Source organism: Sus scrofa, chromosome 2 (genome assembly GCF_000003025.6).
Source record: "Sus scrofa isolate TJ Tabasco breed Duroc chromosome 2, Sscrofa11.1, whole genome shotgun sequence".
NCBI classification, from domain to species: domain Eukaryota; kingdom Metazoa; phylum Chordata; class Mammalia; order Artiodactyla; family Suidae; genus Sus; species Sus scrofa.
The window spans coordinates 138,800,948-138,827,006 of record NC_010444.4 but is presented as its reverse complement, the minus strand read 5'-3'; the positions used below and the strand labels follow the sequence as shown (position 1 = coordinate 138,827,006).

Sequence of the window (26,059 nt, the reverse complement as noted above, 5' to 3'; positions counted from 1 at the left end):
GGTCCTTGACCAACTTTACTTCTCATTCTGATTTCCGCATCACCAGTTCATTAATCACCATTGGTGACTACAGGGACTGGGACTCCAGCTTCATGGTCTGATCAGGTGATCATTTCTCGTGGGATGATGGGGGTGTATTCTCTGTTGGGTGAGAGACAACGCAGTTTGTGAGCATTTTCTGTTTGCCCATGTGGCGATTTGTGAGCCCAAGACAACAGACACGTTTTTGTGCTTCCTGGAACAGCCGTTTGAGGTCTGGACCAATGAATTTTTTTTTTTTTTTTTTTTTGGTCTTTTTGCTATTTCTTGGGCTGCTCCTGCAGCATATGGAGGTTCCAGGTTAAGAGTCCAATCGGAGCTATAGCCACTGGCCTACGCCAGAGCCACAGCAACACTGGATCTGAGCCGTGTCTGCAACCTACACCACAGCTCATAGCAATGCCCAACTGATAACCCACTGAGCAAGGGACCAAACCCGCAACCTCATGGTTCCTAGTCGATTCGTTAACCACTGCGCCACGACAAGAACTCCCTGGACCAATGAATTTTTGCATTTCTATGTCTGTTCTAGATCTGTGACTGAGTTTTAGAACTGAAGCTCCAAGTTCACTGCAGGTTTGTGTGCCTGAAATTAAGAAAAGCCCTTACCTCTCATTATGAGGGTATGAAATATTTTCCTTCTCCTGAAGGGCAATAATAAAGTAAAATACAATGTCTGTTAAATTAATTAACTGGTTCATTTTAAACACTTGCATAAATAATATTCCCAGAATTCTCCCAAAATAAAAAAAGCTGAACTTCTAACATTTAAATGGGCTAACTGATGAAAAGGCATCTTTATAAAGAATTTAAAAAATTAAAAAAGAAGAAAAAAAAGAAGAAGGAGTTCGCAGCAGAAACGAATCTAACTAGCAACCATTAGGTTGCGGGTTCGATCCCTGGCCTCACTCAGTAGGTTAAGGATCTGGCTTTGCCGTGAGCTGCAGTGTAGGTCACAGATGTGGCTTGGATCCTGTGTTGTTGTGGCTGTGACACAGGCTGGCAGCTGTGGCTCCAATTAGACCCCTAGCCTGGAACCTCCATATGCTGCAGCCCTAAAAAAGAAAAATATATAAAATAATTGAGGTGAATTCTTGTTCAAATTAGCCAGATTTAAAAATGTTAACTTAACAATAGTTATATATGTTTTCTCTGATTTTATCAGTATGAGGTATAATCGAAGATTTTTTTAAAGTAAGGTTTTGGCATGTTTTTCAAGAAAAGCCTAGTTAATCTGAACTTCCTAAACTTTTCAGACTGATTTACTGATCAGATAAGCTAAAGTTACGTCTACATAATATTTATGATTATAAAAATATAAAAATTACAACTAAATTGAACTATATTTCTGACAAACCTTTTATATCAGCAGAAATTACAATTGTGGTGTGTCAGTTTGAATGTAATTCCCAACACTCTTAGTTAACTTCAAAACCATAGACTAATATTGAGTAATTCATACATAATTTTTAGATATTGAGTAATTTCTAAGTAAAAGAGAATACAGAAATCTTGGTTACAGAGTATAGTCTTATTATATAAAGATATGTAATTCTGCTTCTTATTTTCATTTGGCATAGAGTGGCTCTATCTTTGGGTCATATTAATGGATTTTTTGCCACTTGGAAAGGGTATAAGGGCATGTGGGTAGCTATGGGGGGGGTCATATTGTATGTTCTGTGAGCTTTTTGGTCTGCTTAAGTTCTTGTATATGATACGTAGTTCTCAGCTACCTACCTACCTCTCAGTTCTCTCTTTACAATAGAATTTGGTTACTTGAGTTACAAGTTTTGATCAATATGAATGGTTAAGACTATACCAGGAGTGATTGTAAGGAAATTTACCTTCTTGCAAGACAATGGAATGTCTCTCTCAAGGGAAAAAAAGGCTAAGTTTGGACCTAAAGTAAAGTATCTGGGATACTGAATCCTGAATGTGGAAAAGAACAATGAAAGACAAAATTTGGATACAGAAAGTTGTAGAGGGTGTGTAGAAATGAAAATTTATTTGCCTTGGTTAATAGGACTTGAAAGTAATGATTCTGAGAAAATCAAAGAAGTGTGCTAAAATTTTGGGGAAATATGTTCAATGTTGATGGGTTTCTTTGGCAAATTTAGTAAAAGGGGTGAGAGGGGCTAGAGAATTCTTACTGTCAAATCTGATATTAAGATACAGCTGGAATTTGATTTTTCTCTGTTAAAAAGGATAAATTGGTCTTAGCATTTAATCTGCTCTTAAAAGGGAAGTAAAAAACTATTCCTTTACATTTTTAAGTAGAAGGATTCAAATTCTTACCAGAATAATTTTCTGTGCTTTGTGCTAACTTTATTACATCCTTGATTCTTCAGGCACTAAGGTTCCATAAAACTGTGTCACCTTCCTCTTTGATTTAAAATGTGGTATTGCCACTTTGATTAATGGGTAACCAAGTTCCTATTTCTATCTTAATCAAGTGCCCAAATTTCCTCTAGTGATTCCTGATTCTGCCATCTCCAAATCGGACTATAACTTAGAAAAAATAACATTTCTTGTACACCTAAACATATCCGTGATGTCCCCAAGTGTCCCTAGGAACCCACATCTTATAAAGAGAAGGATGCTACAAACAATTAGGTTTGTTTTGGCTATGTCTTAATTAGTTCAGCACAGTTTTAAGGGCTGAATGACAAAAGCTGATCTATCAAATCAAATCATTTTGTACGTATAAGTGAAATGTTATTAGCGTTTCAGAAAGTGTACACTTTACAGGGAGAGTGGGAAGTGTTAGAGATTTTCCATTGCTCTCCTTGTCTGTGTTATGGTCCTGCCCACGAGGGAACACTGATCGACTTCTCAGGAAAAAGTTATGTGTTATCTCCCCAAGGAGAATTTAATTCTCCTATATTTTGATATTATTTACTCTAAAAAGTGAACCACAGATAAAAGGTCTCACCTACAGGTGGCTTCCACTTTCCTCTGATATTTTTTCCAAAGGTCCACAGGCCAGAGTCTGTCTAGATCTTCAACAAAGAAGAGACTCAGAGTCTTGAGAAAAAGTCTGTACCAGGCACCAATAACTACTGATGTTTCAAGGGCCAGACTCATGGGTACCCGCTCCACAGGGTAAAGCCAACATCACTTACACAACTGTATCAGGGGGCTAGTTAGAATATCCAGGATTCTGTTAGTTCAAAAGCAATTTCAGGAAAGCATCTGCTGACTCAAGACCCAGTGAAATAAACTTAATTACATAGTACTGAATTAACTGATGAGGGAAATACAATTATGGTTATTTACTATGGAATAATGTTATCATTTTTTAATATTCGATTTTTGATAGGTACATGAGGAAATCTTCTTTCTTTCCTTTTAATCTATTTCCAATTTAGTAGACGAGGCCTTGGCAAACTGAAATATGATCCTTTTACTGATTTAATGATTCTCTCGGACATCTCAGAACTCAAAAAACTGATACTTACACTGGGTTTATTTGCTTTGCACTGCAATATAGCTGTTTGCATATGCTCAATGAGAATTTGGTCTCCTGTTTACCCACATATATGCTGGCACTTCAGATCTGCAACCAAGGGCATATCTGGAGTGTCATGTTGAAAATTAACTTCATTTAATTAAACCCAACAAGCTCACCTTTAAAAAGGGACACTTAACATGTGGTATCCACGTTTACAAAGCCTTCTCAGGACACCTGGCCAGAGACATGTTTCTGGCTTTCAGGATCCCAATCTCCCAGTGGGTGTGGAAGGGTACTTCCGGGCACACAAGTGATTTTTTTTTTTTTTTTTGGTCTTTTTTCTTTAGGGCTGCACCTGCAGCATATGGAAGTTCCCAGGCTAGGGATTGAATTAGAGCTGCACCACAGCCATAGCAGCATGGGATCCAAGCCATGTCTGTGACCCACACCACGGCTCATGGCAATGCTGGATCTTTAACCCACTGAGCAAGACCAAGGACTGAACCTGAGTCCTCATGGATACTAGCTGGGTTTGTTACCGCTGAGCCACAACAGGAACTCCTGGTAATCTCAATAAAAACTGGAGAATTTCCAAGACAGAAGAATTCACCAATATTGAATAATATGGCATATGAAGTCTGGTGGGGTTTCCTAGGCCTACTTTCTAGCCTCAAAATAGAAGAGCAAACAATCAAGACTTTGGAAGAGCCCACCCTTAACGAGATTTCATAATGAAATTTCCAGACAGAAGTTAATTCTATGGCTTTAGTATCGGCTCAATATTACATGCCTAAGGAGGATTATATGGTTAATGAATATCTCGTGTTGCACCTTTGCAAATAATCAGGCAAGGAGTTCCCACTGTGGCTCAGCAGTAACGAGCCTGACAAGTATCCATGAGGATGAGGGTTCAATCCCTGGCCCTGTTCAGTTGGTTAACGATCTGGCATTACTGTGGCTGTGGCTGTGGCTGGCAGGTGCAGCTCCAATTCTACCCCTAGCCTGCGAACCTCCATCTGCCATGGGTGCAGCCCTAAACACACACACACACACACAATAGTGTAAAACATGATGAGACCAGCCTTTTTTGTGATCAACAATAATCTTTGCATATTATTTATGATCAAAATAGGGGGAATATTCGGAAAAATCTTTTAAAATTTGGAAATAAGGCAAAGAGGGGGCAGCATATCTCCTCTATGTTATTCTTGAGAATCCTTTCACAGCCTTATCTGAGGGTTAATTATCTAGCATGGGGAATATGCCTGTATTTGGCTCTGCTATTACGGGGTGAGACCCAATGAAGTTACATGTAACATGGAGATTTCACTCAGGTGAAAAAAATAACCCTAGAGGTTCTGTTTTACTGACTATAGGATACTCTGGCTCTGCGCCTAACAGCAAATTTATTTCAGAATGCCTTTTCTGTTAGACCATCTAACCCTCTGTTATTCAAAATGCTCTTTAAACCAGCTTTACCATCATGCTAGCTCTCTCATTACTTCAGTTTAGAATCTGTGACCCATATTCATTCTACATTATAAGAGAGTTACTGCTTTTAAGTGTTTGAAAACTGTAACAGGATGGAGAAACGGGCACATGGCCTCTCTTTCCTTCCCAGTTCCAAGAAGCAGTGATGCCCTGGCTTCTACTGTAATGGCACTTCTGCACTCCCTTTAATGGCATTTCTGCATTTCCCTCCGTCTACTAGCCAGTCTCTTTGTTAACTGCCTCCCTCGGAGAGTCCGCTGACTGCATTACATCTTATGTCTCACTTCTCCAGGAGTAGACCAGTGATGGCGCTAAGCTATTCCAGGCAGAGCTAGGAAGGCACAGGGAAGAAGACATTTTTGCCATCTTATCGACCCCAGCAGGGCTGTTTATTTCTCTATTTATCTAATGATTTATAAATCCATTGTTTATGTAGCCAAAGGTTTATCAATATTCATTCATTAAGACCTCAGAATCATACCGGTTACTGACTTCATTAGGTGAAACCTTAAAAGGTGCCATTTAACTGTATGCTGTGGGTAATCAATAATGCCAATATCCTTTTTTTAAAAAAATGTAAGCGAGCATTTATTATATGCAGCTAGCTGCTGTAACAAATAAACTCCAAATTTTCTGCACTTCAATACAAAAGTTTACTCCTGCAAAGTCCAATCTGAGGTGGAGACATTTGTTTAGGAACCCAGGCTACAGACCACCATCTTGCAATGTGTAACTTCTTTCCAAGCTGCCCTGGGCATTGGTACCCAGCTGAGGGATGGAGAGAGAGGGAGAGGGAGGGAGAGGGAGAAAGGGAGAGAGAAAGAGAAGAGAGACTTAAGGCTCAGGTAAGGAGCTTTCATGGGTCAGGGTGTAAAATGTATTTTCTACCTGTATTCCGTAGGACAGAATTCAATGGTCAAGTCACATTACCTACAAGGAGGGCTGGGATACTTAGTGCAGCTGTGTTCTGCGGAGGGGGATACGGCCCTGGCAATCAGCTACCGAGTCTCTGCTCCAGCTTCTACGACTCAGACTCCCTCACTGACATTGACTCTGGAGGTCCCTAGAAGCGAGAGGTCAGGTCTGTTTAAAACTTCTCATCACTCTGCGAAGCTGTTGGCTCAGCACAAATTGCTAGAAAGTACAATGATGAAAGGGACTTATTGCTAACCTACAGATTCCGGGGGCAGAGACAATCCCTTTCTTTCTTCTTTATCTCTATGCTCAGAGATAGAAGGCTTTCAATGTTACTCTCACAACTAGCTTTGCTGAGCAGGTATTGGGAAAGGTAGACAATTTGGGAGAAGGATAGAGACGATCACACCTGGGCTTCTTGAAAATAGCTCCCGGCTGGTGACTTTGGCTTTACCTGCAGGACCTGGTGGATGATTTGGCTCAAGGAGGGTAACCTGGAACCACAGGGTTTCAGAGGGTCTCCAATTTAATCCTTAATTTTCCAGGCTGGCACTCGCAGCTTCAGAGAGGTTCCAGAGTTGCCCTAAACCACCACACAACGGAGTGAAAACAAAGCTGCGTTCTGCCCACACTATTATGCCAGGCAGCACTTCACCCCGCAGGGTCTTCCTTTTTAATGCAAAATATACCAAAACGTTGAGTCACCAAGAATATCCGTGAATACAGTATTTTCTGAACTGAATTTTCTTGTTAACTCTATTTTAGCCACTGCAGCTTTTAACTTCAACCTAGATGGTTGAAAATCTTCCTAAGACCTACTGGCTGGCTCTCCGGCCTTAATAAGCAATGTTTCAAGATGAGCAAACACTGGCTGTTCATATGGACAATCACTGTTCCAAAATAGGGAAGGAAATGACAGTTTTTAGTAACCTAGGGCTCAGTAATGGTGACCTGGATAAACGGTGAGAAGCTGTTTTCAGGTACTTTCTCCCCTCAACAACCTTTAATTTCAGAATTCAAATCAGAGTACAAACTGTTTACTAAATGTACTAGACAGAATGTTCTTGTGATTAGCTAAGGGAACCTGGGAAATTAATACACCTGGGCCCCTGCTACTTCATCTCCCACAGTTAGGGAAAAGGCCTCCATAGGACTCTGAGTATTTAGAAAAAAATAATAGAGTTCACTTCGTGCCTTGTTTTTAAATAATACTCATCACATAAGAACCATGCTAATTGTGATATTCATATTCCTATTTCACAACCACAATGTAAATAAGAATTAAGCCATAAACCCATCCAGTGAATGTGTATATGGAATAATAATGATACACTCTTTCTTATAGTTAGCATTACTTCTAGCTCTATTATGTTGTTCTAGTCTTAAAATTAGGTTATCTTGTTGCTATATGAGACTTTTAGGTGTGCTCACTTCTAGCCACAGAGAAACTGGGAGCATTGGGAGCATCCATGACAGCCCAGCTTTCCTGACTCCAGTGTCTGTTTTTCTGGAAAAAGGACTGCACAAAACCATATGGTTTTGACTAAAGCCTTGGAATATGTCATCTTTCTCTCCCTGGTACTCAGACAAAAATCATCAATAAAGCAAAAATCCCATGGCCATGAAACTGAGTACCAGGATATGCTGATGGAATTTATCCTTTCAAGATGGGAAGGATGCCAAGGAACAGAGAAAAGAAGAAATGTTTGGTGCCTTCTTTGGACCATGAAGCTCTGCTGGGGTATAGACCTCTGTTTATTTTCACAGAGTTCTAAGAGAGATGTCACCATCTCCACTCTAAGGATGAGGAAACAGTGGCAATGAGTTACAAAACTTGCCCCAAATCATGAAACTAGTACATGGAGAAACCAGCCCAGAACCCAGTCAGCCTGGCTCTATATTGGGGAGTGACTCCTCCCTCCACTCGAGACACCAGAGGGTCCTATTCATCCCTTAGTGTTTCTTGGTCCTCTAGCCCAGCTCTTTTGCAGAGAGGATCTCCTAAATAGTGACTCTTTTCCAACCGGACCATTAGGCCCCAATGAGACAGAGCACCTCCTGAGGTCCTGCAGATCATCCTACCTAAAGACAAAAAAGGGCAGGGAGTTCCCATTGTGGCTCAGTGGTAACAAACCCGGCTAGAATCCATGGGGATGTGGCTTTGATCCCTGGCCCTGCTCAGTGGGTTAAGGATCTGGTGTTGCCGTGAGATGTGGCTCAGATCTGGCCTTGCTGTGGCTGTGGTGTAGGCCAGCAGCTGCAGCTCCAATTCAATCCCTAGCCAGGGATCTTCCATATGCTGTAGGTGTGACCCTGAAAAGACCGAAAAAAAAAAAAAATGGCAGAGTAGAAGGACATGGCACTCACTTGTCCTCACAAACATATCAAAAATACATCCACATGTGGAGCAATTCTCACAGAAAATGAACTGGAAACTTGCAGAAGAACTCTTACACAACCAAAGCTGCAAGAAGAGTTCTACATAAGTAGGTAAGGTGCAATAAAAGCATAAAGTCAGGACTGCATCCCCAGGAGGGATCTGAGAGGAGGGGGTTGAGCCACAGACTGGGTGTGGTGTCCCAGTCCTGGGGTCCTACATGGAAGAGAAAAGACCCCTTGGCTGCTGAAAGAACCTCCCCCTTCTCCAAACCCCCATCCCTTTGGGCTTACATCTGCCCCTCTGCCTCTGGGCCCTAGGAGGCAGGACTGGACCCAGTGAGCACAAGCTGGCCCCTCCTCTTCCTCTGGGGGCACAGGGCACTGGCAACCTCCTCCATCTCCCTTGGCTTTGGGAGCTCTCAGGACTCAAATAAAAGACTGACCTGCCCCTGATTTTGAGAAAAAGATCCATTTTACCACTTGCTCTTGAGTATAAGGGCCCTGGAAGAGCTGTGCAGTGGATGAAGGGTCCCTGTTCAAGCAGTGCTGTCCCCATGACACCAGGACAGACAGAAGGGCTAGTGAAGACTAGACTCTCCTTGTGACGAGTGTGTACGTCCTCACTTGCCAACTATCAGGGTGCAGAGAATCTTGCACTGGTGACTGCCAGGCCACTGCACTTCCCAACAGGAAAGAGGAAGACACCCCAGCCCCGTCTAGTCCATACTTCAGCTTGGCATGTGATCTGGGCTAGCTGAGCCCTCAGAAAAGACTTTGGTATAGCTTTGCAGGGACAGCCTGGGGGCTTGGAGTGTGGTCCTGGTGGGGCTGCAGTGGCCATTGTCAGTGCTTACTCAAGTGTCACCACAGAAGATACTCCATCTAGCATGCCTGGTCCATTTCTCAGCAGAGTCAGATCTCTAGCCCTGCCCACTCCATGCCACAGCTTGGTGCTGGATCTGGGGCAGACAGGGCCTGGAAGGAGACAGGCCCAGAGGCAGCTGAGATCTCTGACAATAGACACCCCAGTTCCTGCAGGCACAATGCCCCAACCCCCAACCCAACCTAGTAAATGTTACAGCCCTGCCCACTCCATGCCACAGCCTTGTGCTAGAACAGAGGCAACCAACAGGGAAAGACATGATCTTGGGCTCTATCTAAGTGGGGCCTTGGATGCCTGCACAGGTGGTTCTTGGGTCTTCTGTGATTGCACAGGCCTGATGTGCTTCAGCCGGCCCTCCTTTGGGCCAGGGTATGTACTCAAGTGGAAAAGAATACAATCAAGCCCAACCTCAGGGCTTCTCCTCCAACAGCCATGAAGCAGATCTTTCCCCTGAGAGGGCAGCAACAGCCACAGAGCAGAGAGGAGGTCCTGCTCACACCCTGCACAGGCTTTAGATCCTCCAACACCAACCACACCCCTAACAAGGCAACAGTAGCTAGAACACCCTGATGAAAGCTGTGGCTGGCACCCAAGTCAAAATCAGCACTCTCATCTAAAACACTGGACACACAGTCTGTTCCAGTATGGTCCCACATGGAAGCACCACTACAACACCACAGTAGATAACTACTTCTACTATATTTACAAACAGAGAGAAGTTAAAAAATGAAAAAGCAAAGGAACTATTCTCAATTAAAAGAGTGACAGAAATCCCCTAAAAGAATAAATAATGAAACAAAGCTCTCCAGTCTACCAGTCCCTGAGTTCAAAAAGTGGTAGCAAAAATGCTAACTCAATTAATCAAAATTATCAATATAAATGCAAATCACTGTAACAAGGAACTAGAGACTACAAAGATGAATCAGTCAAAAATAGATAGTTAAGTTTCTGAGATGAAAGCAATCTATAGGCAATGAATAGGTGATTAAACAACACAGAAAAAATGCATAAATAGAGGAGAAAAGAGAGTGAGAAGAAGGGCTCTCATGAAAACACCTAGCTGAATACCTATCTGCTAATCAACTAAAAAAAAAGACTGGAACCCACCAAAAAAGATATGCCACAGCCAAAGACAAAAAATAACCCATAGCAAGATGATAGCATGGGTGCTTTTGTGATATAATTAAATCCCATACCTGCCAGGTGGGCAACCCACAAATTGGAAAACAATTATATTGCATAGATTCTCACATAGGAGTGAGTTCTGGCCCCATATCAGGCTTCCCCCAGCCTGTGGTCTGTCATTATGAGGAGGAATCCCCAAAGTATTTGGCTTAGAAGGCCAATGGGTCAAGTGGGGCTTGAGTGCAGGAGCGCCACAGGACTGGGGGAAATGGAGACTCCACTCTTGGCGGGTACCCACAGGTCTCACATCCACTGGGGACCCAGAGCAAAGCAGGGACTTCATAACAGCCTGGATCAGACCTACCTGCCCACCCCTGAGGGTCTTCTGGAGAGATGGAGGTCAACTGTGACTCACTGTGGGGCCAAAGCCACTGGTGGCAGAGATGCCAGGGAATACTCATCAGTGTGAGATCTTCCAGAGGTCACAATTTTGGCAGTGAGACCTGGTTCCACCCAACAGCCTGAAGGCTCCAGTGCTGGGACACATCAGGCTGAACAACCAACAGGGTAGGAACATAGCACACAGGCTGCCATCCCATCAGCACACAGGCTGCCTAAAGTTTTCCTGAGCCCAGAGCCACCTCTAAACATACTGCTTGACAAGGCTCTGCTCACCAGAGGGACAAGGCCCAGCTCCACCCACTAGTGGGCAGACACCAGTCCTTCAGGACTGTACAAGCCAATGGACCAACCTTAGCCACCGGGAGGCAGACACAAGAAGCAAAAGGAACTCCAATCCTGCAAACTGAAGAATGGATACCACAAACACAGGAAGTTAGAAAACATGAGAAAGCAGAGAAATATGTTTCAGAGGAAGGAATAAGACAAGACCCCAGAAGAACAATTAAGTCGTGATAAGCAAGCTACCTGATAAAGAATTCAGAGTAATGATAGTACAAATGATCTAAGATCCCTAACAAATTACTAATGACATTCTTCACATTACTAGAACAAAATATTTTAAAATTTGTGCTGAAATACAAAAGACCCTAAATAGCCAAAAAAATCTGAAAAAAGAAAAATAGAAATGGAGGAATCAGGCTCCTTGACTTCAGATTATACCACAAAGGTACAGTCATCAAAACAGTATGTATAGGTCATAAAATAGAAGTATAGGTCAGTGGAACAGGATAGGAAGCCCAGAAATAAACCCAGGCACCTATGGTCAAGTAATATATGACAAAGGAGGGAAGAATATACAATGGAAGAAAAACAGTCTCTTCAACAAGTGGCACTGGGAAAACTGGACCACTACATGTAAAAGAATGAAATTAGAACACTTTCCAACACAAGAGGTATGTCACACACATCAAAAAAAAAAAAAAATCCAACTCAATGAATTCCCTTGTGGCATATTGGATTAAGGATCCAGTGTTGTCACTGCAGCAGTAGCTTGGGTCACTGTTATGGTACAGGTTCAATCCTGGCCCATGAACTTCCCCATGCTGCGGCATGACAAAAAAGAAAAAAAAAAAAAGGAAAAAATCAAAGTGGATTAGGGACCTAAACATAAGGCCAGAAACTATAAAACACCTAGAGGCAAACAGAGGCGGAACACTTTTTGACATAAATCACAGCAATAGGTTTCTGGATCTACCTCCTAAAGTAATGAAAACAAAAACAAAAATGAACAAATGGGACTAATTAAAGTAAAAAGCTTTTGGAAAGCAATGGAAACCATAAACAAAATGAAAACACAACCACAGAATGGGAGAAAATATCTGCAAACAAAGCTACCAACAAGGGATTAATTCCCAAAATGTATAAACATCTCATGCAGCTTTATGATAAAAAACAAACAACTCAATAAAAAATGGGCAGAAGACCTAAACAGACACTTCTCCAAAGAAGATACAGTGATTGCCAAAAAACACATGAAAAAATGCTCACATTATTAACTATTTTTTGGGTTTTTTTTGGGGGGGTGGCATATGGAAGTTCCAGGCTAGGGGTTGAATCAGAGCTTCAGGTGTTGGCCTGCACAATAGCCACAGCAATGCCAGATCTGAGGTGCCTCGACTACACTGCAGCTCACAACAACACTGGATCCTTAACCCACTAAGCGAGGCCAGGGATCAAACCCATGTCCTCATGGATACTATACTACTTGGGTTCATTACTGCTCAGCAACAATGGGAACTTTTCGACATAACTAATTATTAGAGAAATGCAAGTCAAAACTACAATGAGGTATCACCCCCCACTGGTCAATGGCCATCCACAAAAAGTCTACAAATGATAAGTGCTAGACAGGGTGTCGTGAAAAGGGAACACTCCTACATTGTTGGAAATATAAGCTGGTACAACCACTACGGAGGACAATGTGGAAATGTCTTAAAAAACTAAAAAAAGATCTACCATATGATCCAGCAATCCTATTCCTAGGCACATATTTGGAGAAAACTGTAATTTGAAAAGATACATAAATCAAAAAGAACACAGTGCCCAATGTTTATTGTAGCACTATTTATAATAGCCAAGACATTTGAGAAACCTAAATGTCCATCACAGCAGAATGGATAAAGAAGATGTGATATATAGATATAGATATATATATGGATATATAAAATGGAATATTACTCAGCCATAAAAGAATGAAATAATGCCATTTGCAGCAACATTAATGGACCCAGAGATTATTATACTGAGTGAAGTAAGTCAGACAAAGACAAATATATGATATCACTTAACATGTGAAATCTAATAAAAATGACACAAAAGAACTTGTTTATAAAACAGAAACAAACCCAGATTTCAAAACCAGACTTAGGGTTACTATAGAGGAAATCATGGAGAGAGGGAAGAATTGAGAGCATGGTAATAACATATACGCACTACTGTATAAAATAGATAATTAAAAAGAATCTACTGTATGACAGGGGAATCTACTCAATAATTTGTAATATCCTATATGGGAAAAATAATGGATACATATATATATATATATATGAAAAATAATGGATCAAAAGAGACTATTACCAGCAACTATATGTCAATAAAATGGACAACCAGAAAAAATGGACCAATACTTAGAAATGTACAATCTTGTAAGAATTAACAAATGAAATAGAAAATATGAAGAGGCCAGTCAGAAGTACTTAAGTTGAAACTGTGATTTAAAATCTTACAACAAACAAAAGTCCAGGACCAGGAGCAAATTCTATCAAAGGAAACGAGTTAACACTATCCTTCTGAAACTCTTCCAAAAATTTGCAGAGGAAGAAATTCTCCAAGCTCATTCTGTGAGACCACCATCATTACTCTGATATCAAAACCAGACAAAGATACCACACACACAAAAATTACAGGCCAATATCATTGATGACCATAGATGAAAAAGTCCTCAACAAATCACTATCAAAACAATCCAAGAATACATTAAAAGTATTATACACCATGATTAAGTGGGACTTATCTCAGTGATGCAAAAAACTTTCAAAATCTGCAAATCAAACAGTGTGACACACCACACCAACAAACTGAAAAATAAAAACCACATCATCAGCTCAATACATGCAGAAAAAGCTTTTGGCAAATTTCAAGGCCCATTTATGGTAAAAACTCTCTAGAAAGTGGGCACAGAGGGAAACCACCTCAACATAATAAAGTCCATATATGATAAACTCACAATTAACATCATACTCAATGGTGAAAAGCTGAAAAGTATGTCCACTCTCACCATTTTCATTCAACATACTTTTGGAAGTCCTAGCCACAGCAATCAGAGAAGAAAAAGAAATAAAAAGAATTCAATTTGGAAAAGAAGTAAAACTCTCACTGTTTGTACATGATATGATACTACACAGAGAATATCCAAAAAATACTACTAGAAAATACTACTGCTCATCAATGAATTTGGTAAAGTTGCAGGATATAAAATTAATACACAGAAATCTATTACATTTCTATACAGTAACAGTGACCAAAGAGAAATTAAAGGCAATTCCATTTACTACTGCATCAAAAATAATAAAACACCCATCAATAACTCTACTTAAGGAGGCAAAAGACCTATACTCTGAAAACTGTAAGATGCTAATGAAATAAACTGAAGGTGACAGAAACAGATGAAAATATATACTATGTCCTTGGACTGGAAGAATCAATGTTCTCAAAAGGACCATATTACCCAAGGGAATTTACAGATTCAAGGCAATCCCTATCAAATTACCAATGGTATTTTTCACAGAAATAGAACAAAAAATTTTTTAATTGGTATGGAAACATGAAAGACCCCAAAGAGCCTAAACAATCCTGAGAAAGGAAAATGGAGCTGGAACAATCAGGCTCCCTGACTTCAGGCTATATTGCACAGCTACAATCATGAAACAGTATGTTACAGCTCAAAAACAAAAATATTAATCAATGGATATCAAAGATAGAAAGCCCAGAAATAAACCCACCACTTATGGTCAATTAATGCATGTCTAAGGAGGCAAGAATACACAATGGAGAAAAGACAGTCTCTTCAATAAGTGGCACCAGGAAAACTGGACAGCTATTTGTTCAAGAATGAAATTAGAACATTCTCTAAAATCATACATAAAAATAAACTGAAAATGAATTAAAGACCTAAAGGTAAGACTGGATATTATAAAACTCTTAGTGGAAAAGAGGTAGAACTCTCTTTGACATAAATCGAAGCAATGTGTATTTTTGGATCCACTTCCCGGAGTAGTAAAATAAAAACAAGAATAAACAAATGGCACCTAATTAAAAGCTTTTGCACAGCAAAGGAAACCATAAACAGAATGAAAACACAACCCACAGAATGCGAGAACATGTTTGTATATGAAGAGACCAACAAGGGATTAATCTCTAAAATAAACAAACTTTTCATTCAGCTAGATATCAAAAAAACCAAACAATGGAAAGAAGATCTCAAAAGTCTTTTCTCCAAAGAAGACATACAAGTAGCCAAAAAACACATGAAAAGATGCTCAAAAACACTAACTATTAGAGAAAAGTAAATGAAAACACCTCACACCAGTCAGAATGGTCATCATCAAAAAGTCTATAAACAATAAATGCTGGAGAGGGTGTGAGGGAAAAGGGAACCTCCTACACTGTTGGTGGGAATGTACATTTGTATAACCAATTTATATTATGGAGGACAGTATGGGGGTTCCTTAAAAAACTAAAAATAGGGGAGTTCTCATCATGGCTCAGTGGTAAATGAACCTGACTAGTATCCATGAGGATGTGGGTGTGATCACTGGCCTTGCTCATGAGCTGTGGTGTAGGTCACAGACACGACTCAGATCTGGCATTGCTATGGCTGTGATGTAGGCTGGCAGCTACATCTCCAGTTTGACCCCAGCCTGAGAAACTCCATATGCCATGCGTACAGCCCTAAAATTAAAAAAAAAAAAAAAAAACTAAAAATAGATCTACCATATGATCCAGCAAGGCCACTCATTGGCATATATCTGGAAAAACCATAATTCAAAAATCTACATGCACCTTCATGAGTTTTTTTTAAAATGATTTTTATTTTTTCCATTATAGCTGGTTTACAGTGTTCTGTCAATTTTCTACTATACAGCAAGGTGACCCAGTCACACATAGATATATACACTCTTTCTCACATCATCCTCCATCATGCTCTATCACAAGTGACGACATATAGCTCCCTGTGCTAGACAGCAGGATCTCACTGCTTATCCACTCCAAATGCAAAAGTTTGCATCTATTAACCACAAATTCCCAGTCCATCCCACTCCCTCCCCCTCGGCAACCACAAGTCTGTTCTCCATGTCCATGATTTTCTTTTCTGTGGAAGAGTTTATTGATGCCATATATTAGATTCCAGATACAAGTGATATCATATGGTACTTGTCTTTCTCTTCTGTCTTACTTCATTTAGTATGAAAGTCTCTAGTTCTATTCATGTTGCTGCAAACAGCATTATTTTGTTCTTTTTATGGCTGAGTAGTACTCCATTGTATATATATACCATATCTTCTTAATCCATTCATCTGGCAATGGACATTTAGGTTGTTTCTATGTCTTGGCTATTATGAACAGTGCTGCAATGAACATACGGGTACATGTGTCTTTTGCAGCACTGTGGATAGACTAGAGAATATATATGCTTAGTCAAACAGTCAAAGATAAATACTATATGATATAGTTTATACATGGAATCCAAAAAATAATACAAATTAAGCTATACAGAAAACAGAAAAAGACTTACAGTCATAGAAAGACACATTTTTGGTTATCAAAGGGAAAAGGGAGGGGAAGAGGGACAATTAGGAGTATGCGGTTACAAACTACTATTATACCTAACACAGATAAGCAAAAAGGCTCTACTGACTAGCACAGGAAATTATAGCTAATTTATGTATAATTACCTATAATGGAATATAATCTGCAAAATATATTTAAAAAATAAAGTGCCAGAGAGTAGGGAAGCAGTAGAAGATTCACCCAAATCCGTTTTTTTTTTTTTAATATATTTTTTTTATTTTCCCACTGTACAGGAAGGGGGTCAGGTTATCCTTACATGTATACATTACAATTACATTTTTCCCCCACCCTTTCTTCTGTTGCAACATGAGTATCTAGACAAAGTTCTCAATGCTACTCAGCAGGATCTCCTTGTAAATCTATTCTAAGTTGTGTCTGATAAGCCCAAGCTCCCGATCCCTCCCCTCCCTCCCCCTCCATCAGGTAGCAAGTGTGTGTGCTACTGAGACAACACCCTGCTGGACAAACTTGTGACCTGGGTATGTGTGGAAGTCTTCAACATAGCAGAAGCCTCTTTTTCTATTCAGTGCCATTCAAAAACACCTTATTACGAAATTATTTTGAACACAAATTACTCATCACACAGCTTTTCATTTTTGTTATTCTTTTGTCATGTTTACTTCAGATTTTTCTCTTTTAAAGGAAAATCTCAAATTAATGTCTGTTCTTACATGCATATTGTTATGTTCTTACTACACAGATATGTATATTTACCCATGACCTTGTTTTGTCATTTAAAACTTTACAAATAGAGTTTTAGCTTTCAGTAACTTTCTTCTTGCACTAGACATTATGTTTTCTAGATATACTGATGTATTTGCTCTGGTTCATGAATGCTCACTGTAGTAGAGCATCCCAGTGCACAAAAATACCACTATTTATTGGTCCGTTCTGCTTCTGAAAACATTTAGATTCTTTTTTTTTTTTTTTTTTGCTATTAACTTTAGGTGAATTTTGTGTCAATTTACCTGGGTCACAAGTTACTCAAATACTTGACTAAACATTATTCAGGGTGTTTTTCCAGCCTTCAGAATGAGACTGAAATACTACCTCTTTCATGGTCTCAAACCTGCCAATCTTTACCCATGGTTTTCCTGATTCTCCAGCTTGCGACTTACCCTGTAGATCATGGGACCTGTCAGCCACCACAGTCATGTGAGCCAATTCCTCATTATAAATTTTTTTTTATATATACACATCTTATTGGTTCTACTCCTCTGGAGAATGCTGACAGAAACACCAACAAAGCTGGGCCTGTTTATGCAAGGCTTCTATGTTCCTAGTTCTGAGTTTCTCCACAATTTCACTAAAAAGGACTCTGGGATTGTCCATCTCTGCATGCCCAGGATTCCTTTATCATCCTTGTCAGGAAGGGAGGCCCTTCATTTCCTCTGCGAAGCTTCATAACTTACTCTGATTCCTTGGCTGTGTTAGCCTGTCCCTAGCAGCATGGGTGCCTTCTTCCTCTCCGCCCCAGACCTTCTTAAGGTAACTGTTTGGTTCTGTCCTGGCACTTTCACCATCCCTATTTCTCTTCCTCCCACCACCAGTTGCTCAACTGCAGTGTTCAGGCACTTTCTAAGTATGGGAGATTGCAACACGTGTTAACACAGCCGTTGCCCTTGAGGAGCAGAGTTCAGGAGTTGTGATGGACAGGCAAAGCAACTGAAATAAACCTATAAGCTAAGCCCCTGCCTGAAAAGAGGGCCACATTAGGTGTGGGCAAGGCCCTGAGGAGACAGTTCAGCTAGGCTGGCTGATGGGAGTGGAGGACAGTCATAGGAGGATGTCTAGAAGAGAAATTCTGCAGCCAGGTCTGAAGGATGTGTGGGAATTTCTCAGATGCACCAAGGAGGCAGAGACGAAGAAGGGAAGACACATTCCAGCAGAGAGGAGGATTGGTACCAAGCATGGGTCTAGGGGACAGTCAAGCAAGATCTGCTCAAGATGAGCAGAATGAGGTTGCAGAGGCTGGTGAGGGCCAGGTATTGGAGGCCTGCTTCCCGTGAGGAGAGGCCACTGAGGACTGTAGGCAGGGCTCTGCTGGGCTCTCCTCCAGTCCTGAGCCACAGTGGGTACACCAGTCATGTGATTTATTTAGCTTCCATTTGCCCAATCATTGTCTAACATTTGCGACAAACTGAAATACACTGTGGGATGTGTGTGTCCACATGGGTGGGATTTATAAACAGCAAAAACAGATGTGAGAGAAACCACCTGAATTCCTCTATTTCGTTTTCTAGATTTTCCCTAGCATCACATTTCTGATTGTCAGAATAGTAATGAGTCTACTGCGGTTTCTGTTGCATTGGGTTTACGGTGAGGAGGGGCTTGGTTAGGGGCCTGTGACGTGAGAGAGGAAAAACTGCCTTTTAACAGAAAGTGGCCTGAGGCATAACTTCCACTGTCATGGACATTAGCCTTCTTATTTTAGAACACAGTAATTTATTCTGCTCATTTGATCAGTGTTTTCTTAAAGAGTAGGAAAAGAAAATTCATTTCGAGAAGTTGCTATTTTATTTGGTCATCCTGGCTTGCTCTCCCAGAAAGGAGCTTCCCCTGTTTTAATTACATAAAGTTGGGTTTCAGCACTGCTGCCAAGGAACTAAGGGTTTGCCAGAGGCGGCCTCTCTGACTTCAGGATGCTTTGTCACCACAATCGAATTAATTTACTGAAGGAGCTTATTTCTGCCTGCTGTTAAAATCACCTCCATTACGCCATGCTGAGTAACAAATACATTCTGTGCGGTCATTTCCTTTTTTTCTTCAAACACCCTCATGTGGTTGTTTCTCATCATAATAAAATGGGCAAAATAAACCTAAGGTGTTAGTAAGACCCAGCAAAGCCACATTCCTCTTGCCATTTGTGTTCCTCGCTGTCCCCAGTGGGCACCTGATTATGTGTGTTTGCATGGACCACTCTGTGGGACCCCTTGCCTCACCGACCCAACTGTAGAAGGGGAAAGACGCCCCTTCTTTTTCCCTTTTCCATCTTTTAATAGAAAAATAACAAATCTGACTCCATACCAGATCTGTTTCTTTTACTTTAACCTTTGTATTCTATTACTTTTGCTACAAGAATTTGCCCATAGCCTGAAATAAATGGCTAGCCTGTTCTCAAGGCTCTGACCTGTAAAGGTATACCACTTTCACATTCATACAGCGATAAAAAGTTGCAGAACAGAATTAGCATTTGTCTTCTTGGAAGTTTACAGGAACATCATGACCTTCCCAACAAGGACAACTGAGAACGAAGGATTCTGACCCCAAGAAGTTTGCAACAATCAACTACAGCCCCTCCCCTTTTAGTATAAAAGAAACCTGAATCCTGACTTGGGCAAAAGAGTTCTTTAGGACACTAGTCCACCGTCTTCTTGGCCTGCTGGATTTCCAAATAAAGACACCATTCCTTGCCCCAACAACTCATCTCTTGATTTATTGGCCTGTCATGCAGCAATGAGCTTGGACTTGACCCAGAGGTCAAAGTGTAAGAAGTCTTTTTTTTTTTTTTTTTTTTTTTTTTTTGTCTTTTTAGGGCTGCACTGTGGCATATGGAAGTTCCCGGGGTGAGGATCCAATCAGAGCTGAAGCCACCAGCCTACACCCCTGCCACAGCAATGCGGATCCGAGCTGCATCTGTGACATACACCACAGCTCATGGCAATGCCAGATCCTTAACCTACTGAGCAAGACCAGGGATCAAACCTGCGTCCTCATGGATCCCAGTGCGGTTTGTTAACTACTGAGTGGTGACAGGAACTCCAAGAGGTCATTTTCAATATGACCACTCTTGCCACTGTGGGCTGTTCTGAAAAACTGCACCTGCGAGTTGAGTTTGTAAGTTAAATAGCAAACATTGTCTTGAACTCTTACTGGGAATACTGTACTAATTACAGAGAAAACAATGATTCTTGCTCTCTCTGTGGCTGTACAAGACCAAACAATGTCAGGTGAAATGTGTGAAAAAGAGTAAGTTTACACAAAGCTAAAAGAGCACAGTACAGTATGACTTCAGGACGCCTATTAGTGATATTGACAAGACCACCTGTTTCTGAGGGCCTACCACGTGCCAGGGCAGACTGATTTGTGAGATGCCTGACTCCAGGGGCCAGCTCTTCAGGGTAAAGGGCATGTGTTTATTTTGATTGCTAGCCCTTAGCATCTAGCTCAGCTTCCAGCACAGAGAGATGCTGGGGAAGTGCTTGTGGAGAACAGGAGGAAAGAAAGAGGCTGCACAGGACACAGCCCTGTTCTTTTCATCCACAAAGCTACCCTTATGCACACTCCTGGTTTTCAAATTCAGCTTTACAATAGGGGAACTCTTTTTGTCACTTTTATTTCTTCTTTCTAACAGCAGTAGGTTCAGTGGTAAGGGTCTTATGTCTAAAACCACACATCTATCAAGTGTCATCAGCAGGATTTGATTCTCAGTGATTTAGTTGCCAAAAACTCTTTCCAGTGTACCAGCTGCCTCCCAGAAAAAATCCACTGGTGTGGGGTTGCAGGTGGCTGCTTAGGGAGGTGAATGCTGGCCTGAATGAGGCTGCACTCAGCAAGCACGTGAGGACTGTGAGAAGACTGGAGCAGCAGGAAGGCTGAGTGGCACCTGGACTCACCCGCAAGGCATTCCTTGCAGGCAATGACAGCATAAGGATAGAACAGGTATTTCTGGGAGGGAAATGCTTACATAAAATGAAGACAGTAATTCCTTTATCCAATACCTCATCAGGCCAGCATCAGAGACAGGGATTTCCTATACAGTCACCTGATTTTTCCAAGGTTAGGCTGCAAACATTGACTAATCAGAGCATCCCTTCAAGGTCAGGTATAGGGCGTTGCCAATCAAGGCCATAAAAATTGTGAGGATGAGTCAGAGCACTCAGTGGGATACTAGACTGCCCACGACTTTTTCCTGTTGAATCACATATCATTTAAAACGGGAGAATTGTATGAATGTTCTCCTCCAGGCAAAGACACGTCATGGAGAGAAAAGAAACATCCTAACATAAACATTATATTTATCCAGCATATCTGACTTGGGCAGATGGTGTATCTTGTCTTTTTGACTTACTGTTTTGGCTCTTAAAAAAAGCCCATTTTAAGGCTTTTGTTCTTAACTTAGAAAATGAGTATTAAAAATCAGCCAGTGGTCTTTGGAGAGCTGGGAGACTGAGGAGAAAATACCACCAAAGTGTTTCGAGAAGGTTGTCTCAGATGGATGCTCTGCAGGGGAAGGGCATCCTGGCACAGAGAGGGACTCAGTAAATGCAGAGGGCAGGAGGACAGGAAGAGGCTGCACGTGGCCTGGTCCATGGCAAAACTACCATGTTTCTGGTTTCAATTTTAGCTTTACGAGGCCTCAGGAGGAATGACTATTTCCAAATTCATCACAGAAAATTTAAAATGTTTTGAAATAAAAGGCACTTGCCAATACATATGCCTATGACCCAAAGAAGGGCTGGGCTGTTCAGCTTACCCCAACACCACAGCCTAGTCAACAGTCAGCGTCATACAACAAGGCAGTGACTGCAGACTTCTTCCTCTGCTAAGATGTGCCCCCACTCCCAGACCCCCACACAGTGTTGATGTCTTTTGACTGCATAATGGGGTCAGCACTTCAACCTACAGCAGACACTAGGGTTAGATGACTGTGCCTTTAAGACTAGAGGAGGTAGAAATTCTCAGATCAAGGGGGAGACTGAAGACAAGCTTGGCCTCTCTCGTCTTCTATCCCACAAGTCGTTTTTCTCAGTTGGCCAAGGGTCTGCCCTGAAAGCTGGCCCTGACTTTCTAACAAGCTCTGTTTGCCCTTGAATCTGACTCCAAGTTCCAGTTGTCACACACTGCTCAGATTAGATGTCTCCTGTAGGGCTGATCTGGCCTCAGACTCCAGATCCCTCCATCCTCCTGCCCAGCTCTGCCTCATTTCACACTCCCAAGGCTGACACTGGCCCCACTCCCCCGCACCTGACCTCAGCTCCCCTGCGCTGGCTTCTCCTGCCTCAGTCCTGACAGCTGGCTGTGACTGCTTCCAATTGAACTGCTAAGGAACAGAGGCTCCTTCCCACCTGGGGACTCTGAGTTGCTTCTTAATCAGGCCCAGAGTCCTGGAAGGGGAAATAGGGCAGCCAAGCTCTGCTTCTGGCCTCACGCAGAAATGGGAACAGACCTACCTGCCCTGCTGGGGCCTATAGCTCCATAATCTGTCTAAAAGTAGACTGAGGATTCTGTTTGGGAGGAGACCCATATGTACTTACTAAAAAATTCAGAATATGGCATCCTACAAGGGATTGCCTACTATGCAAAACCCCTTAGACTTTTAAATTTTTTCTAATTGTTTTATAGTTCCTTTTCATTTTTTTTTTTCTTTTACCATCACAGCCTCCCCTGGAGAGGCTGAGGTATATGTGCCCTTATTAGGACCTGAATTCTCTAATAAGCCATGGCTTGTGGCACGCAGGGGTCCCTCTTCCCTAAGCAAGATAACTTTCTGACCCTTCCCCCTGAGCTCTGAATGTGTCTGCTCTGTCCAAGGGCAGAGATATGATCAGAGTCACATTGCATAAAATCACGATGGCTTCAGGATGCAAGGTGGGTCAGAAGAAGGCAGGGCTGGAGAGTTAGAGCCTTCTGAAGAGTCATTTTAAGAGTCCTGAAAAGGGAAAGTGAGGATGCTTTTTGTCCCCAGACGTTTGTGAGGACTCAGTTGAACTTAAGTAATTTTAGGTCAAAGAATCCACCAGTTCATTCTACCTTTCCCCACCTACCACTCCTCCAGCACCCAAGTCTAGAATCTTACCTTTATCACGCAAACCAGACATTTACCAGCTACAGGGGGATGAAGTCAAAGAGCAAGTGTCTGTCCACTAGGGCTTGTTACATCCTTAAGACTCATCACTTTCTGGAATGGGACCAATCAGATGACTATCTCCCTGACAGGGAAATCAATGGAGTTAGAAGTAAAGAGTGATTTGAATTCCATCCTCTAAAGGAGCGAAGTTACTAGTCAATTCCTAAGAGCCTTTGGGCTTATGATAATTGAGGCCACATATGCTCATTCACTGGCCTCTTCCCCTGACTTCCTGCGAGGGCGCTAAATCCAGATTTAGGCCCAATCTGGGAAGCCAAGGGGAGATAAGGCCAAGAGGAGGTTTTCTAAAGGAGAAGGGAAGGTTTCAGGCTTCACTGGAAGTAATATTATTTAACAAGAGCCTCAGAAACTTCATGAGATAGTGAGACATAAAATATCCCTGAGACAGTGGGTGACAGCATCTTCAGTTATAAATTAAGAGTCACTGGGGTCTGAGGTACCAGCACATTTGGCACATGAGACTCTCTGTGTTATTCACAATCAAAGAGAAGGTTTCAATGACTCTCTGTTTAAACTCTCCAAGATTTGAGTTTATGAAAGCCATGAGAGAATATGAACTGGTGGGGAGAAGAGGAGGAGCAAATCATAACCCAAGCAAAGGGTCATGGCTCAACTCAGAATGATGGAAAAACAAACAAATAAATAAAATAACAATAAAAACCACCAATGGAGGAAGTTCAAGAGAAAATAACACTCTCTCATCACTGGCTTGTAGGAGTTGGGGAAGAAGAAGGAAAGAGGGAGATACATGGCAGAGCTTTAGCGATCCAGATCCAAGTATGTGACATCTTTCTTAATAGTATGAAATGGATGGGTTTGCGCCAAGCTTAGAACAGCAGGAGAACCCAGGAGGAAGTAGGAAGACAAGGGCAGTACAAAGCAAGTTTCACTTATCCTCTGGTTAAAAAAAAAAAAAATGCAAATAGGCTTGACCATTGTACTAATTTTATGAATTAGGAGTGGCTTCTTGAAACTCTGTGTTGAAAAGACATTTGAGGCTAAGTCTGGGATCAACAGTAGAGTACCGTAATTGATTAGTGATGTCTGTTAGGGTTAGCGAGTGGGTACAATTAATGTGGCACAAACAGTGTCGCTTGCAGCCCAGTCTAATTTCCTGGCATTTTCTATACTGTGGTTCAGGGTCAAAGGTTCAGCTAACACTGAGGTGCGTCTTTTATCTTGCTCTTTATGTTCTTTCTCCTGGGGATGCACGTGAGGAGTAATACATTATGGGTAGCCAGGGTTCCTGGATCGCTTGGCCCTGAAAAATATCTATGAGAATCTACTCTTGATCCTCCATGTTTTACAGGCAGATTTTTTTTTTTTTTGAATTGGGGACCTAAAATTTTCCCTTGTAAAGTCAGGGAGGGTTTCCAGAAGTCTGTTGGTTACTTGAGGATTGGGATGGGGATGGGACTGAATTATTCAACGACCAGGATCATTCGTAGGCTCCTGACCTTCCTCCTATCCAGGGAAGTGATGTCCAGGTTTTTGGTCCTATGGTACAGGACATCATTAATACTAGATACCATGGCCCAGGCAGAAGGACCTAGGAAGATGTAAAGACTTGAGTTGAGACGACATGATTCACCTTCATTTAACACCCAAGTGTCATGTGGGGGATGCTGACATTATCTCTCCGTATCTAATCACTGCTTTTCCCTCTGACAGCCTGAGATAGATATTCAGGCATCCATGTGAAAAGCTTCTTGGCATTAAAGTAGATTGAGTATTGATTCTCATTTATGGATCTGGAGGACCCCCTCCAGGAGAAAGGACAAGGAATTTATGTAGCAGACCCAACAGCTTAACTACAAAGACTGTGCTTTCTCAGAATGACAGCTCCTATCACATGGCCTAAGTGTGAATACAGTAGAAGAGCTCCCAATTGTCTTTGGGTCAGAGCTCATTTTATTTTGTTCCTAAGAACATATAAATCAAAACCTTGGTCAAGGGCTAAGGACCAAGTCAATAAAACTTTGGTTTTGTTGTAATGTTTGCACTTTGTCATCAGGAAAATTAAAAAAAAAAAAACTGATTTTTTTTCAAGATAAAATTACAAAGTTGAAAGGATCACATAATTATTTGTGCCTAAATAGAATTCTCCTCTAAAATAACACAGACATTCTGAGGGCAGCATTGCAGAGTTCATTTCTGCATTTCCAAAAATGTTTCTGCATAGTAGGGCTGCTTGATAGAATTGCTAACTTGAAAAAAACGAGTTTTTTTTTTTTTTAGGGCTGAGTAGTAGACAGAGCCCTGTAGTTACACTGGAATTTGTTTCCCACTGAATTCCTAGCTCCTAGAATAACATCTGGCAGAAGTTTTACTAGCAATATAAGCAGTATGGTTATGAGCAAACGTGTAATCTGCCTGAGCCTCAGCCTTTATAAGTGAGACGGGGCTCAGCATGCCTACACTGCTTCATGCCTTTGCTCTGTGCAGCTTCCTCTTGCAGGAATGTCTTGACTCTCTCATTCAAAACCTTGCTCAATCACTTTTTTTTTTGAAGCTTTCCTTGCCTGATACCCTCTTGTTTCCCAAAAGAAATGACATCTCCCTCCGTTGGGCTCTGTTAAATCCCATAATCAAT

At 41.5% G+C, this 26,059-nt stretch overlaps 1 long non-coding RNA gene across 3 annotated transcripts in view; it reads right to left on the bottom strand.

Moving 5' to 3' along the window:
• Positions 1-26,059, bottom strand: part of LOC110259494 — a 62,221-nt gene that overhangs the window by 4,431 nt on the left and 31,731 nt on the right. The window lies entirely within an intron of this gene.